Here is a 17,368-nt window from a genome sequence, read left to right as displayed (position 1 = left end):
GTTAGCAAAAAAACACTTCCAAACGAGAGTCTAAAATGTCATCATGATTATTTGATTAGAGTAATAGCCGAGTCTGTACTATAATGTGGTAGAATGGTAAATGTGTTATTAGCTAATTCAATTTGGTCTAGCGACTGATATAGAGACGAGAGCGTGAGTATAGACAGTGATCAGGAGGCTGTCAGCGTGCGATTGCAACAGCTGCCTCCACACATATTTCAGAGAGACTGCATTAGCCCCGAGGCTAAAGACCAGACAAAGTGAGCTTCAACAAATCATTAGACATCTCCCTAAAGTTAGAATAATCACGAAGTGTTCATTGTGAAGCTAAATCAAAGATGTTATGTGGTGCATTTTGCATTTGTTGTCATCAGACACGCGTGCGCACACTCTCACACTCTCTCTCTCTCACACACACACACACACACACACACACACACACACACACACACACACACACACACACACACACACACACACACACACACACACACACACACACACACACACACACACACACACACACACACACCTATGTATCATTCAGGACCACAGAGGGCCACAGAGGACCCACGTCCCACTCAGTCAAGAGAGGGCAACAGATAACTGAAGTGGAAATATGTTCATTCTCACTGCTGCTGAGTTAAATCAGGTTATGGCTTTGTGTTGTTATTTGTATAGCCTATGTGGAAAACACAAGCATTACATGACCATGACAACACAAATGTAAGGTCAATGGCGATACTACAGCGATGGTTACACTTTTTCACCACACTCTGTATATTAACCTGGAGCCAAATCCATGTTACGGGTGCATCTAATAGTACTGAGATAATCTGCAACAAGCATACAAACAGCTGGCTTTTCGATAGCTCTAGAGGCACTTAAACCTCAAAATCCTAGATTAAGACTGACAACAGGTCTTCACTGGATTGGGAATACACCTTCATTGTAGTCCCAGGCTGTCTCCTAGCTCTCCGCTCGCTTTGTTCTCCATGGAAAAAATAACACGATGACACTCCTAAGTCCGTTTGCGTCAAACATCTGTATTATTCACCACAAAACCTCTTTCTGACTGGAGATGAAACAACAAAAATCTGTATTAAATTATTGAATAGCGTGAAAGCATAACGTCCGCAGATAGTCGCCCGATTTAACTCGGCTCTACGATTCGAGACGTTGTAAATTTGTTTTAGTTTTTATACAGTAAATAATGAACTTAGTTTGGGAATGAATAGTTTGACGCGAGGAGCGTCACAGGCTTTGCAGGGAACATGATACACAATTGGGGAGACCGATGTGTGTTTAAAGGACCTTGCTACAGAACCAGTCTGACAGTCCAAGACATATAAATGCATACTACGGGTAGAAAAATCAGGGCTAGAGTGAATACAGGTCCATAGCGTTAGAATAGGGCACTGCTTTCTACCAAGAAGAGGTGTCTCACACACTTTCTTACAGGGGAGAGGAGACTCACAGGGAAACAAGCTCAGGTTCCAAACAGAGTCCCTCTTCATCACCAGTCACAGGCTAAAACGCAGACGGAGAGGAGAGAGCGAGAGTAGATGATGATGCAAATTCACTGATGGTGTATGTAAGCAGAGTTAGAATAGCGCTTGGATGACTTGAGGGCAGTGGAGGAGGGGAGGGAGGTCAGGGAATGCTGGGGTAGCAATCAGAGAAGAGACCGTAGCCCCTTAAACTGTTGTTCTCTCCCCTCCCAGAGCAGTTGTTGTCGGGTTGCAGGCACGTCAGCAGTGTTCCCTTGGCATGGCCAGCTGTCAGAATGCAAGCTAATCCTCAGAGGTATCCCCCCACCAGGCCAGGACATGGTATGGCCCCCGTCCCCCGCTGCTGTCCCCGCCTCCACCACACTGTCTGTCTGTCTGTCTGTGGTGCACGTTAAATGTTTATTATGGGGCATCACGCAAAAGGCTGGCACAGACACACATTTAGATTTGTTAGCATAGACATACAGTACAGACAGACAAACACACACACACCCTCAAATACAACACAGATAGATCTACCCCCACAAACACGCCCACGCCCACGCCTACACACAAAACACTTCAATCCTGCCTGGTTTTGAGAGGTGTACAGTAAATATTAAAATGGTAAACCAATCCATCCTACACAAGGTAGCCATTGTCCCATGTTGCCACGGACATTGTATAGGGAAAGGAAGGCGCTAATTTAGCTAATCATAGCCTTTTTATTCACATAGGGCTAAAACCTGAAATCACCATCAACATCAGCATAGTCTCAAGGGCTTGTTTCATCAAAATATTTCCCATGTCCCACAAGGAAAATACGGCTTTTGTGTATTGAGTAACACCTGTGTTTCACTATGCGTATAAATAGGCTCCGTCTTTGTTGTCGACTCACTCTTTGACTGGAGCAACAGTCTTACAGCTGTTGGGATTTCTATCAAATTAAAGTTAATCATATTAACAAATCTCCTCTCCGGCCCTCATGGACTTGGCGAGATGTGAGGAATGTCATAGATGGACTTGCGTCTCAAATGGCACCCTATTCCCTAGGTCGTGCACCACTTTTGACCTGGGCCCATAGGGAATAGAGTGCCATTTGGGACTCCTCCTTGGAAGAAAGACGTTCTTAAGCACTTTGTTTGCTGGCATTTATGCCACCATGTTGATGATAACGGGCTGAACTGGTCTTTACCTCTGAACTGCACTGAACTGTGTACAGCATCTCTGCTCAAATCGGCCTCTCTCTCTCCGATACAACTCTGTTCAACCCATCCCTCAATCCGTCACGCTGCTCTCTTTCGTCAGACTCTATTGCTCTCTCTATCCGTTCACTGAAGGCTTCTCTTGTGCATGTCAAAAAAAAGAAATGTCTATTTGTAAGGTATTTTCAAATTGTATTGAAAGATTTAGTTTAGATATGAAGATGGGGAAATAGAGGAGATGGATACAGCAGAGAAAGTGAGTGTCAGAACGGGGGATCCAACCACTTCTTCCAGGGGCATTTGTGGTCCGGGTAATGCAACACTACCACTTGGCTTCTCTATCGAGGTTCTAGACATGTAGTAGTATTAGCAGTTCATTAGTCAAGCGTGGTTTACTAACACTCACAGCTTGTCCCTAGGCGACCACCATATATTAGCCAACCATGAGTAGATCCAATTCTCCTGTGTGTGTGTGTGTGTGTGTGTGTGTGTGTGTGTGTGTGTGTGTGTGTGTGTGTGTGTGTGTGTGTGTGTGTGTGTGTGTGTGAGGTGTTTATATGATTTATACCCCCCAAAATCTTTTGTGTTAGTGACGGAGGAAAATAAATGACCATACGTCAAAGCTCATTTACCACTACCTATTCACCATTAACCATAGATGGTTATTGATATGTAAGAATGCTGTTCATCGATTACAGCTCGGCATTTAACACCATAGTACCCTCCGAACTTGTCATTAAGCTCGAGACCCTGGATCTCGACCCCACCCTGTGCAACTGGGTCCTGGACTTTGACGGGCCGCCCCCAGGTGGTGAGGGTGGGAAACAACATCTCCATCCCGCTGATCCTCAACACTGGGGCCCCACAAGGGTGCATTCTCAGCCCTCTCCTGTACTCCGTGTTCACCCATGACTGCGTGGCCTTGCACGCCTCCAACTCAATCATCAAGATTGCAGACGACACTACAGTGGTAGGCTTGATTACCAACAACGACGAGACGGCCTACAGGGAGGAGGTGAGGGCCCTCGGAGTGTGGTGGCAGGAAAATAACCTCACACTCAACGTCAACAAAACAAAGGAGATGATCGTGGACTTCAGGAAACAGCAGAGGGAGCACCCCCCTATCCACATCGATGGGACAGAAGTGGAGAAGGTGGAAAGTTAAGTTCCTCGGCGTACACATCAAGGACAAACTGAAATGGTCCACCCACACAGACAGCGTGGTGAAGAAGGCGCAACGGTGCCTCTTCAACCTCAGGAGGCTGAAGAAATTTGTCTTGTCACCGAAAACACTCACAAACCTTTACAGATGCACAATCGAGAGCATCCTGTCGGGCTGTATCACCGCCTGGTACGGCAACTGCTCCACCCACAACCGTAAGGCTCTCCAGAGGGTAGTGAGGTCTGCACAACGCATCACCGGGGCCAAACTACCTGCCCTCCAGGACACCTAAACCATCCGATGTCACAGGAAGACAAAAAAGATCATCAAGGACAACAATCACCCGAGCCACTGCCTGTTCACCCCGCTATCATCCAGAAGGCGAGGTCAGTACAGGTGCATCAAAGCTGGGACCGAGAGACTGAAAAACAGCTTCTATCTCAAGGCCATCAGACTGTTAAACAGCCATCACTAACATTGAGTGGCTGCTGCCAACATACTGACTCATCTCTAGCCACTTTAATAATTAAAAATTGGATGTAATAAATTTATCACTAGTCACTTTAAAGAATGCCACTTTATATAATGTTTACATAGCTTACATTACTAATCTCTATACCATCTACTGCATCTTGCCTATGCCGCACGGCCATCGCTCATCCATATATTTATATGTACATATTCTTATTCATTCCTTTACACTTGTGTGTATAAGTTAGTTGTTGTGGAATTGTTAGATGACTTGTTAGATATTACTGCACGGTGTCACACCCTGGCCTTAGTTATCTTTGTTTTCATTATTATTTTAGTTAGGTCAGGGTGTGACATGGTGAAGTATGTGTTTTTTGTATTGTCTAGGGCACAGGTGTCAAACTCATTCCACGGGGGGCCGAGTGTCTGCGGGTTTTCGCTCCTCCCTTGTACTTGATTGATGAATTAACATCACTAATTAGTTAGGAACTCCCCACACCTGGTTGTCTAGGGCTTTATTGAAAGGAAAAACCAAAAACCTGCAGACACTAGGCCCTCCGTGGAATGAGTTTGACACCCCTGGTCTAGGGTGTTGTTTGGTTTAGGGGGTTTAGTAGAATAGATGGTTTAGTGTTCAGTGTAGGTGTCTAGGAAAGTCTATGGTTGCCTGAATTGGGTCTCAATTAGAGACAGCTGGTTATTGTTGTCTCTGATTGGGAGCCATATTTAAGGCAGCCATAGGCTTTAGCTGTTTGTGGGTCATTGTCTATGTGTAGTGTTTGTGTCAGCACTATTTTTATGTATAGCTTCACGGTCGTCAGTTTGTTATTTTGTTAGTTTTTGTATAGTTGTTCGTTTATTGGTTTTTCTCTCTTCTGAAATAAAAGAAGATGTATTTTGAACACGCTGCATTTTGGTCCTCACTCTCTTCGCAAGACGATCGTGACACACGGTCGGCACTAGAAGCACAAGCATTTCGCTACACTCGCATTAACATCTGCTAACCATGTGTATGTGACCAATAAAATTGTATTTTATTTGATAGTATCTATTAAGTAGATAGTACAACAGTAAACCACTTAAAGGGACAGTTCAGCTATTTTACATATTTAGATGTCTGTTTCCTTATCTTGAAAGCAGTCACTTCTTGTCCGTAGACTGCTTTCCAAGGTAATTAAATATCTAAATATGTAAAATCGCTGAACTTTCCCTTTAATAATATAATATTATGAATTACTAGTCACGGTACAGTGAGCAGTGTATGAAACAACCTGGAGCGTCACAATAATTTATTCCCTAAGCTTATACACGCCAGAGCTGTTTGCCTACCTAATCTCAAAGATATATCTGTTCTGTGTTTGTTTTACAGTCAGTTCAGTACCAGGGGTGCACAGGGCAGTGCTCAGGCTAGTGTGGAGCTCTTCTGTTTCCCCGTGCATCCCAAATGGCCCCCTATTTCCCATGTAGTGCACTACTTTAGGGCTCTAGTCAAACGTAGTACACTATGTAGGGAATAGGGTGCGGTTTGGGACACACACTCCGTCTAATCCTGTGGTCCATTTATCATACTCTCCCTCCATTCTACCCTTTTCTTTCCCCACTGACAAACTGGTTGAATCAACATTGTTTCCACGTCATTTCAACCCCAAAAGAATCTATGTGATGACGTTGAATCAACACGGAAGACTGATCGGATTTGAAAAAGTTGTCCACATGACATGGTGACATTTTTTGTAGCTGCACGGGTTCTGTGGGTCAAACAGGAGAGCGAGGTGTACACATGGAGTGAGACTTGACCAGTGAGATAAAAATTAACACGCAAAAACTACTACTGGTGCGTATTCACATGGCATCCAAAGGTTCAGTTGGGAGTGAATAAAGAGAACTATGTCAAAGGATAGGGTACAGTGGCATAGAGAGCAAGCATGATGGAGGGGGGGGGGGGCATTTTCCTCTAGCAAACCTACACGCAATGTGAGTAAACGTAACGTTTTAAATAAACAGGAGATCTGATACTGCAGCTAGCGATTGCATTACGCGTACCGCGTGAATACCAAACTTCCTCCTCACTGATATTGTCAGAGGAAGGTTACAGCATATTATAATTTCACTCGTTTGCACACAGAACAGGTGAGGAAAATGCCACCCTGGGACGTTAAAAAAAAACAATGGTAGAATTGCTGCAAAGAAACCACTACTAAAGGACACCAATAAGAAAAAGAAACTTGCTTGGGCCAAGAAACACGAGCAATGGACACTGTCTGATCAGTCCAAATTTGAGATTTTTGGTTCCAACCGCCATGTCTTTGTGAGACGCAGAGTAGGTGAACGGATGATCTCCGAAGTGTGTGGTTCCCACCGTGAAGCATGGAGGAGGAGGTGTGATTGTGTGGGGGTGCTTTGGCCGGTGACACTGTCAGTGATTTATTTAGAATTCAAGGCACACTTAACCAGCATGGCTACCACAGCATTCTGTAGAAATACACCATCCCATCTGGTTTGCGCTTAGTGGGACTATCATTTTTTTTTTTCAACAGGACAATGACCCAAAACACACCTCCAGGCTGTGTAATGGCTATTTGACCAAGAAGGAGAGTGATGGAGTGCTGCATCAGATAACCTGGCCTCCACAATCACCCGACCTGTACCCAATTGAGATGGTTTGGGATGTGTTGGACCGCAGAGTGAAGGAAAAGCAGCCAACAAGTGCTCAGCATATGTGGGAACTCCTTCAAGACTGTTGGGAAAGCATTCCTCATGAAGCTGTGAATGCCAAGAGTGTGCAAAGCTGCCATCAAGGCAAAGTGACTACTTTGAAGAATCTAAAATATATTTAGATTTGTTTAACCATTTTTTGGTTACTACATCATTCCATATGTGTTATTTCATAGTTTTGATGTCTTCACTATTATTCTACAATGAGTAGGTGTGTCCAAACCTTTGACTGGTACTGTATTTTCTAATTTCCACAATGTTTCTTTAGACCTGCCAAAACAAATTGATAAAAGACTTCTTTGTGATGGACTTGAATGAGTCGTTTTTAGTTATTACTTACAGCACAGAGTAACATAAACTAATGAAAATGCTATTAAGTTCTTTTGGAATCGTTTTTTTGTTGTATTTTAAATGTTACCTAAGACCTTTATAAAAAGAACCAAATTATTATTCTTCTGATAGCATATATGAAATGTATTTATTAGACTGCTAGAATGTTGATGCGTCATAGACTGAAAGTGTACAAAATTGGCTTTAGGCGTACATTTTTCACTAGGAATTTGTAGAATTATACAAAACATAGAGTCAAGTATATCTAAGCAACTATTGTTATAATTTTACATGGATATATTTCCATGAATTTTTATTCATGGTTTACAATTGTTTATGCACTATTTATCATGCGTTGGTGCTTATGTTTGCGTACCTTGCTGGTTGATATGCAACTGATGCAGTATGCTAAAGGAGACGCCCGGAAAGGTTCTCAACATTCTGTAGCGGGTACTTATAGGCTCAAAGGCCAGGCGGTTCTAATGTTAAGACCATATTAGTCCACAGGTCAGGTGAACTTTCAGAGAACTATTGGAATAGTGTAAGGATTACTTACCGATTACGGGGGTTAAGTTCAAGTTCTTAGGTCTATATTTAGTTGGTGGAAACTCCATAGTGAAGAAGAGAGTGGAAAAAGACGAGAAAGAGAGCCTATTTGCCTTGTCAACCGTCCTGTTCTTAATCTACTCTGATCCAGTAGAAGGATAAATTAATTAGATCATTCTTAGTTACACACTCCGTGACCGGACACACACACACACACACACACACACACACACACACACACACACACACACACACACACACACACACACACACACACACACACACACACACACACACACACACACAGTCCTCCCTAGTTTAATTGAACAGACAGGGCGCAAAGGCCCCCAAAGCAACATCTAGGCTCTCTGACATCAAAAGAACCGTCATGCAATGGTAGGTGAAACACTGCACTAACCGAATGGAAAGAGCATTTCACCAAAACAAATACAATCTCCTGCCTTCGTGTTTTGACACTGCCTTGGTACAGATCACAGAGTGTACATAGTGTATTCTGAAGAAGAGTGACACAGATTAAATGCATCCACTTCAGTATGGTGAGAGTCTGAGTCCCCCCTTGGGGAGATATGTGTACTATGACATATGTCACTGTGCATCTGAAGAAATCTGAGAGGATGAGAGAGGGGCGAGGCAAGGAAGGATGTTCGAAGGATATCAGTCATCACTGAGGATAGGAATGATGATAATGAAGATCATGAAGATGATGACGATAAAGACGACGATGATGACAATGGTGATGACAATAGTGATGACAATTAAGACGATGGTGATGACGATTAAGACGATGGTGATGACAATGGTGATGACAATGGTGATGACAATGGTGATGACAATTAAGACGATGGTGATGACAATGGTGATGACAATGATGATGACAATGGTGATGCCGATTAAGACGATGATGATGACAATGGTGATGACGATAAAGACGACGATGATGACAATGTTGATGACAATTAATACGATGGTGATGACAATGATGATGACAATGGTGATGACGATTAAGACGATGATGATGACAATGGTGATGACAATGATGATGACAATGATGATGACGATTAAGACGATGGTGATGACAATGGAGATGACAATGGTGATGACAATGGTGATGACGATTAAGACGATGATGATGACAATGGTGATGACAATGATGATGACAATGGTGATGACAATGGTGATGACGATAAAGACGATGATGACAATTTGCTCCTATCAATTGGCATGGCAGTGAGCACAACAACATACTTTGTGCCACGAACACTGGTACAGTAAGCAGTACGTCCTTACTCCGTTCTCCAACTCTCCGCTCCAGTCATACTCTCACCCTCCACCTCCTTTTTGTTATATATCTCTCCCTCTATCACCCCATCTCTCACTGCATGACCTCATGGAAGGAGGATCGCCCTAAAGCCACAGTGGTTTTTGAACAGACAAAAGTACTAATCTAGGGGAAGCTGCCGTCGCTTGTGGTTTGGAGGCCGAGAGGGGGAAAAAGTGACTAAGCCACGTGGCTCCTTTCTTCTCTCCAGTCCTTCATAAACGGAGGGATAAAATAGAAGGAGATAATACTTAGAACAGGCCTAATTTCAATGGTAATATAAGTGAGAGGGATAGAGCTGGTGGTTTTGTGAAGAGGCTGTGGGATGAGGCTGGTGGATTCTCTCACTGGCTCTGAGCCGCTTGCTGATCCAGCCTAAGTTAGGAACCACATCCCGGGCCCAACCTATAGCCTCTCCATCTGCAACCAATGTGCGCATTCAAAACAGAACCATATGGACCTCAGGCGGGATAGTAACACGGACTCGCACACACACACTCCCTCTTGAGCTAGCGCAGACATCTGATACTCATTCACACTGCCAGCTAAATGGGTCCCTCATCACCACAGACTTGCAAGGCATTTCAATTGAAATATGTTTTTATTTGTGTGGCCTCTTAAAAAGAGCCTATAACATAACCTCCAAGTCAAACCGATGCAAAATGATAACTGAACTGAACTTCCACCCTGACCAGCATTGAGGAAGACTCGTCGAGTCTTGTTACCAAGTTTGCATTTGACCAAATACCAATAAAAAATCCCGATGAAGGCTAATGACCGAAATGAGCTGGCTTTACTTTGAACAATAAAGAAGCACTTTCATCAACTTCTACTGTCCACCAAGAGTTGCTGAAATTTCTCTTCATTCAGTTGGCAACTCAATTGACGCACCTCGGTTGGATAGCGAAGTCGCGGCAGTGTTCGCTTCCCTTCGACAAAATGGAAAGACAAAGTAGAAGGATGTGGAGGGCACTCAGTAGAACACAGTATATCGTTTGGTTTTAAGGGTGACACACCGGGGAGTAGGGCGAAGACGCCTTTAGACGCTGATCTTGGGACATTTTTGAGTTTCCCCCACTAATGGCTAAGATTGGAGGAGTGGAAGCTAATCCTAGATCTGTACCCAGGGGAAACTTCACCCTGGAGCGAGCCAAAGCAGCAACCTTAGAGGCCTCAATAACTTGTTAGCACATTAGCTTACCACAAATCCATCCAAAAGGGTGCTGACTTGCCAGGTCAGTTCTCTCTGACTCTGATGAAATGACTGTCATTATAGACAGCGCTACGCTTTAACAACTGAGAAGCCAGGAGGGATATAGGATGTGTCCCAAGTGGTACCCTATTCCCTGTAGAATGCACTACTTTTGACTATGTCCCATAGGGCTCAGGTGAGGTCAAAAGTAGTGCACTATATAGGGAATGGGGAATAGCAATGGGGATAGCAATAGTTACAACTGTTTGGCCATTTGTCTGTCTTGAAAGAACACTATAGCCACATCCTAAATGGCACTCTATCCCCTATATGGCACACTACATTTGACCTGGCCCATTAGGCTCTGGTCAAAAGTAGTCCAGTATGTAGGGAATAGGGTCCAATTTGGGATGCAGCCCAGGAGGGATACAGTTCTTTCAAGACAGACAAATTGCCAAACAAACAGTTGTAAGGAGTTCCTTGTGTCCTTCCTAAAAAACAGATGAATGCTGTCAAGATTCAATGCACTTTGATTTGCCATGAATGCACAAATAACACAAATAACGGCATTAGTGGAAAAAGGGTTATATCTAATAAGGATGGACTAAAGGGCATTTCATAGCTTTAACCAGTGCATTGCCAAGACCCATGGAGTAGGGACACAGGAGCATGATCTGACTTTGCAAGAACGGAGGCCGTACATGTACCAACCTTCTCATAGTAGGATGTCCATGTTATCCTATTCATTGTGATTTAAAAGCGGGACAACGCAATGGCAAGTTATTACCTTTGGGGGGCGCCATTCCATGATTCAATGATTACATAAGCCAAATTTGTATGCCATCTGTAAATGCGGAATTTTGTTTTGGTTTATCTCTGGTTGGTTTATCTCTGGCAGAGATAATGGATGGGCTGGACATGCCAAGAGATGAGTTTGGATTGGTCTGCCATGTAGCATGCTTCTGTCTATAACATGAGCTGCATGTGTATGTGTGGATAATCCTGTCTATGGCTGTTTTTTTTAAGATATCATGAAGAACCTAACAAGTTTTGCTTCTGCTCTCGACATTGCTGCCCTGAAGTTAATAGCCCTACCGACAAAGCTCAGTGGGAAAATGTTGCGATGGACATGTTGTGATGGACTACTTTCTGGAGAATGATCGTGCCATGCTGACTCTCTCTGACTCTGAAAAGGAATCAGACAATGAGGAAATCCCTGATTTAGTTAAAAACATTTTTCATTGAACCAGACATTATAGAGTCTTCTGATGACAATGGTGGGGTAGAAATGGTGTCGTCACGCAAGAAGTTGACCAAGTTTTGAAATCAGTGGAATGCCCGGTGGAAGCAGAGAGATGATTGCCAAATGCGTAGAGTCCAAAAAGAGAACACAGAAAGAAGGCTGTTGTATAAAACACCTGTCTCCGGATTACATCTTCAAGCTAAGCAGAGGGAGAAGCATTCAACCATGTATACGGGTAAGAGTCTAGCTAGATTTTCAGATATTATACGTTTCTAATTTTGTCAGAAAGTAATTTTCATTTCAAGTTAAAGCGTACTGTTAGGTAGCTAGCTAATGTTAGCCGGCTGGCTCGCTAGCTAACGTTACGCGTATGATCTGTGTAGGAGCTCTAGTGGACGACAAGCCTAGTGGAATTCCAAGTTGGATGACCATTCAAATACATTTTTCCCAGTCAGAGTGTGTTTAATTCCCAAATTCCCAATTGTTTTGAACGCAGCATTAGAGTTGGGGATTATGGTTCATTGTTTAGCTAGCTAGCTAGCTACAGGTCTAAACAAAAGACTTCACTATGCAAGTAACCATTTCACTTTACTGTTTACACCTTCTGTAATTTTATTTGATATAGTGTGTGTTTACTTACCAGAGTGGGTAATGTGAAGCACAACATGACCTGCACCAAAGTCAGATCAGGATATAGGCCAAGGACTAGATAAAGTTTATTTTTACAACTACTTTTTTCTACTACTTTCACCACTTTTAGTCTTGAAAACTTTGGTTGTTTCCTACACTGTGAATCCTTAAAGAGGTGGGTGGGGCTACGGCTTAAAAAGGTGTGAACGATGCTGAATGGGTGTAGACAAAGAAGAGCTCTCCAGTAGGTGTACCAAAATATTCACAGGCCATTTTCTCAAAAGTGGAGTTACAAGTTTATCAACTTTCAAAGCAGAATTACTTTCTCGTTGTTCCTCAACTGCAGTGTATGATATTCCATTTTCCAGCTCGGAGTCTCTACTTTTAGCCACTGTAAAAAACACACTTTCAAATTTTGCTACATATGACTGAATCGAGCTGGTCGGTCAGGAAGAAACCGTGAATTGATGTCTGTCATGACAGGATTCATACTCTGTAATTGTGTTATGAGCCTTCATTTTTGTCCTCTTCCCGCCGTGTAATTCAATTGGAAAGGCAATTGGCATCTTAAAAAGATACGATAATTTAATTTCAAGTTTCCCGCTAAACCTGATAAAATTAGGATTTGGAGACGATTGATGCATTTAAAACTGAAGTGGTCTTGTTTCCGCCATGCCTCAGCTCTGTACTTCAAACAACATCAAATGTGGAGACAGTGAGATCTAGGATAGGTCTGTATAGGTTAATGGTTCTTTCAGACAACCATCCTGGGCCTGTGCATTTCCAAATGTGGCAAAATCCAAAATGAAAGGAAGAGATAAGCACCGTGTTCTTTCCAGATTTGCGTACATTTTGGTTGAAGCTGCATCTCGTTAACCAATGGGCTGGGACGGGAACTCATCTTGACATTAGACTACGATGGAGGTTTGAAAACATCTGACAAACTTTGATTTTAGAGTGTACTATTCCTTTAACTCTCATTCATAACGGCTCTTCAAGACTTTCTCCAGGTGTAGACAATCTCAAAGGCCTCTCAACCAAATTTAAAGAAATAGAGGTGACTTTAACTTGACTCAAGTGATTTCAATGAATGAGTTAAGTGGTATGGCTAGGAGTACAACATGAAGCGCACACCTCGTTAACAACAAAGCCTTTGAAATGGAGCTCCCTGCCCTAGCCAACAAAGTAGACATGTATTAGCCTATCACCAAACAGTAAATCAGTAATGCCTGCCCAAGTTGGGGGCCAATGAGGATCAGGTACCTGATGACCTACTGTATACTGTAAACTCCCTCCCCCTCTGACACGAAGACAACTATTATTACAACTATAATTACTTTAAAAGTGCGATTAACCATTTGCCACCTTTCCTTTAACTTCTCCCATCTTTACATTTCATATGTTTCTCCTATCCCCCTGGCAAAACCATTAAAATCTATGACTTCAGTATTGCCGGTCTTAATTTGGGCTAGTGTTAACTGCAGCGACATTTGATTCTTTATTGCGAACAGAGATGAAGTCCATTAAAGGGCATACTGTAACAGAGCGCTGAAAGGTTCCTGGAGTGTTGCCTGCCTGTGTGTCTTTAAAAGAGGCCTTTTTACATCATACTGAATGCTCCTATTGAGTGAATACAGAGAAACACACTGACCAGAGTAGTGGTCTCCATCCGTATGAGGGAAGCTATCAAAGGAACCCTGTATGTAAACGATGAAGGCAAAATAACTGACACGCAAACAGTCAGGTACAGTTTGTTCAGATAAGCAAAAAGGAGTGATGGGCCAGCACTCAAAAAGATGTCGCATAAAGCATAAAACGTTTATTTTTTACATTTCAGAACCCCTCCAGATCATAAATCAATTGTCTATATAGCGGGTTGAATATTTCACATCATCTTTGCAAGGATTATTTTCATAAATTCAATCCAATTAGAATTTCCCCATTAAGAAATGTGTGTAGTTAGAGCTAATGGGGTTCCCATCGCTGTTCCAAAGGTCTGTAGGTGGTAATATTACTAAAATAGTTTTTAGTAAGCACTAGTTGCGCAAGCTCAATTATATAATGTACAGGTACAACGCTTTCCCGGTTGGAGAGGAAGAATATGAGAGCCTCTATACCTCCATCATGAGGAATATTTGTGTATAGCAATGAAACATCAAGAGTGACTAGCCAATCACAGAGGAAGAATATGATAAATAATCAAATTCTCTCCTTTATTATTTACTTAATAAATACCAACCAAAACAGAAGGACCCCTTGACTTCTTTCAGATTTTGTTACGTTACAGCCTTATTCTAAAACAGATTTTTTTTTAAATATATGGGGAGCGTTGCTGCACAGCTATTTTCAGGTCTCTCCAGAGATGTTCAATTGGATTCAAGTCCGGGCTCTGGCTGGGCCACTCAAAAACATTCAGACACTTGTCCCGAAGCCACTCCTGCATTGTCTTGGCTGTGTGCTTAGGGTCATTGTCCTGTTGGAAGGTGAACCTTCGCCCCAGTCTGAGGTCCTGAGTGCTCTGGAGCTGGTTTTCATCAAGGATCTCTCTGTACTTTGCTCCGTTCATCTTTCCTTCGATCCTGACTAGTCTCCCAGTCCCTGTCGTTGAAAAACATACCCACAGCATGAATCTGCTACCACCATGCTTCACCGTAGGGATGGTGGCAGGTTTCCTCCAGACGTGACGCTTGGCATTCAGGCAAAAGAGTTCAATCTTGGTTTCATCAGACCAGAGAATCTTGTTTCTCATGGCTGAGAGTCCTTTAGGTGCCTTTTAGAAAACTCCAAGCGGGCTGTCATGTGCCTTTTACTGAGGAGTGGCTTCCGTCTGGCCACTCTACCATAAAGGCCTGATTGTTGCAGTGCTGCAGAGATGGTTGTCCTTCTGGAAGATTCTCCCATCTCCACAGAGGAACTCTGGAGCTCTGTCAGAGTGACCATCGGGTTATTGGTCACCTCCCTGACCAAGGCCCTTCTCCCCCGATTGTTCAGTTTGGCCGGGCGGCCAACTCTAGGAAGAGTCATGGTGGTTCCAAACTTTTTCCATTTAAGAATGATGGAGGCCACTGTGTTCTTGGGGACCTTCAATATTGCAGAAATGTTTTGGTACCCTTCTCCAGATCCTGTCTCGGAGCTCTACGGACAATTCCTTCGACCACATGGCTTGGTTTTTGCTCTGACATGCACTGTCAACTGTGGGACCTTATATAGACAGGTGTGTGCCTTTCCAAATCATGTCCAATCAATTGAATTTACCACAGGTGGACTCCAATCAAGTTGTAGAAACATCTCAAGGATGATCAATGGAAACAGGATGCACCTGAGCTCAATTTACTTATACTATAATTAGACTCCTCTTTAAATTCTGCCTCCCAGAATTCACCTTTATTTACCAGTGGTGTAAAGCGCTTAAATAAAAATACTTTAAGTCATTTTTTGGGGTATCTGTACTTTACTATTTATATTTTTAATTACTTTTAATTCACTAGTTTACAACAAACAAACAAAAAGAGAATTTTTACTCCATACATTTTCCCTGACACCCAAAAGTACTCGTTAGATTTTGAATGCTTAGCAGGACAGGAAAATCCAATTCACACACTTATCAAGACACTGGTCAACATCCCTGGTCATCCCTACTGCCTCTGAGAGTTGGAGTGTGACCATGGTTATACATAAATTAAAATTGATCCAGGAGGGGGTGGAATGTCTCTGCAGTAACCAAGAAGCTTGATCTTGCCATCTAGCTACTTAGCTAGCAAATCAAATGCATAGCTGGAGCCCTGAGCTAGATATCATTTATTTGACACATCTTAGATTTATTATAGTTACACTAAACCTATAGTTACAAGCAGAAGCGTAGCACGCACCCCCCAGCGAGGGTATTGAAATTCATATCGTCGGTATTTCGATATACCGCGGTATATGGAATAAACTGTATATCGCCCAAACCTAACATTCATAAAAGGATGTTTCCCCATGGTAGATCACAAACCTCATGTAGCACCATAACGAAATGTACTAGCGTTGTATGCCCTCAGACTTCTAGGAACAATGAAATAAATGTCTAACTTGCATTACTAGAGGAGTTATGTATATGTTACTGTGTTTCTTGCAATCAGATTTATAGTGGAAAAACATCCCATTTCTTGAAAGTACGCCTCGGAGAACATAAATCCGCTATCAGATGTCAAGATATCACCTCGCCAGTTGCGAGACATTTTCAGAGAACAAAAACACTCTATTAATGAATTAAGTTGAGTCAGGATCTAGAAAGTTCCTCCACCACTCAGAGGTGATTACGACAACAAATGACTCCAAAGAGAATCCATGTGGACACAGCAATTCTCCAGTGTTAAACACTGACAGAGTGAAATTTAAACACAGGTCCATATGGGTCCACACTTTTCTGTGTTAGATTAACACACTGCTTAGTGTAAAGCTTTATTTGAGTTACAAACCATGACTGTATTTGTTAGGTGACAGAGACTTGGTTTGTCTTGTGGCCTTCACCAAGTGAGATTCTAAGCAAATACGCTGTCATTAAACACAATACAAATATTTAGGGTCAAAAATCAAAAATCAATTATAATAAAAAAAAAAAAATTCTACTTATTTTCTACTTCCCTTTGGCCTTGTCCATTTCCTCCAAACCGTTTCAAAAATTAATTAGCAGATTATTTAGCAACGTCCAGAATAAGCTTAACTTCAAAAAAGTGAACTCTCTTAAAAATGATGTCTTCCACAGTAGAAGTTAGAATAGCCTTAACACTTACCGCAGTAGAGAGACTTCAACACCCTCAGCTCACTTATGGATCAGTTTTTAGATTCATGAACGTCACCTGAAAAAACAGCAAAAACAAGGAGGTCATCATTACATTGCGATTAAGGGGGAGGGAAATGTAAACACATATGGACAGCGTAATGATTACAAGGTCATATCTTGCACACATAAATGCCAATGTTATGTATTCAGTTTTCATGGAGTGTGAATTCCCACAAATGTTTTTATTGGACAGAGAAGAGATAGGAGAAGAGTGTGTTAC

General features: G+C 42.5%; 1 protein-coding gene across 5 annotated transcripts in view; it reads right to left on the bottom strand.

Annotated features, from left to right (window-relative positions):
• LOC120066102 (transcription factor SOX-6-like) overlaps window positions 1-17,368 on the bottom strand; it is a 154,749-nt gene that overhangs the window by 104,284 nt on the left and 33,097 nt on the right. For all 5 annotated transcript variants that reach the window (XM_039017216.1, XM_039017219.1, XM_039017218.1 and 2 more), the window contains exon 2: window positions 17,099-17,164. The gene's annotated coding sequence lies outside the window, so the exon portion shown is untranslated. The remainder of the gene's footprint in view (window positions 1-17,098; window positions 17,165-17,368) is intronic.

This window comes from Salvelinus namaycush, chromosome 21, assembly GCF_016432855.1.
Source record: "Salvelinus namaycush isolate Seneca chromosome 21, SaNama_1.0, whole genome shotgun sequence".
NCBI lineage: Eukaryota > Metazoa > Chordata > Actinopteri > Salmoniformes > Salmonidae > Salvelinus > Salvelinus namaycush.
The sequence above is the reverse complement of the archived record's forward strand: the minus strand, read 5'-3'. Positions and strand labels throughout refer to the sequence as shown.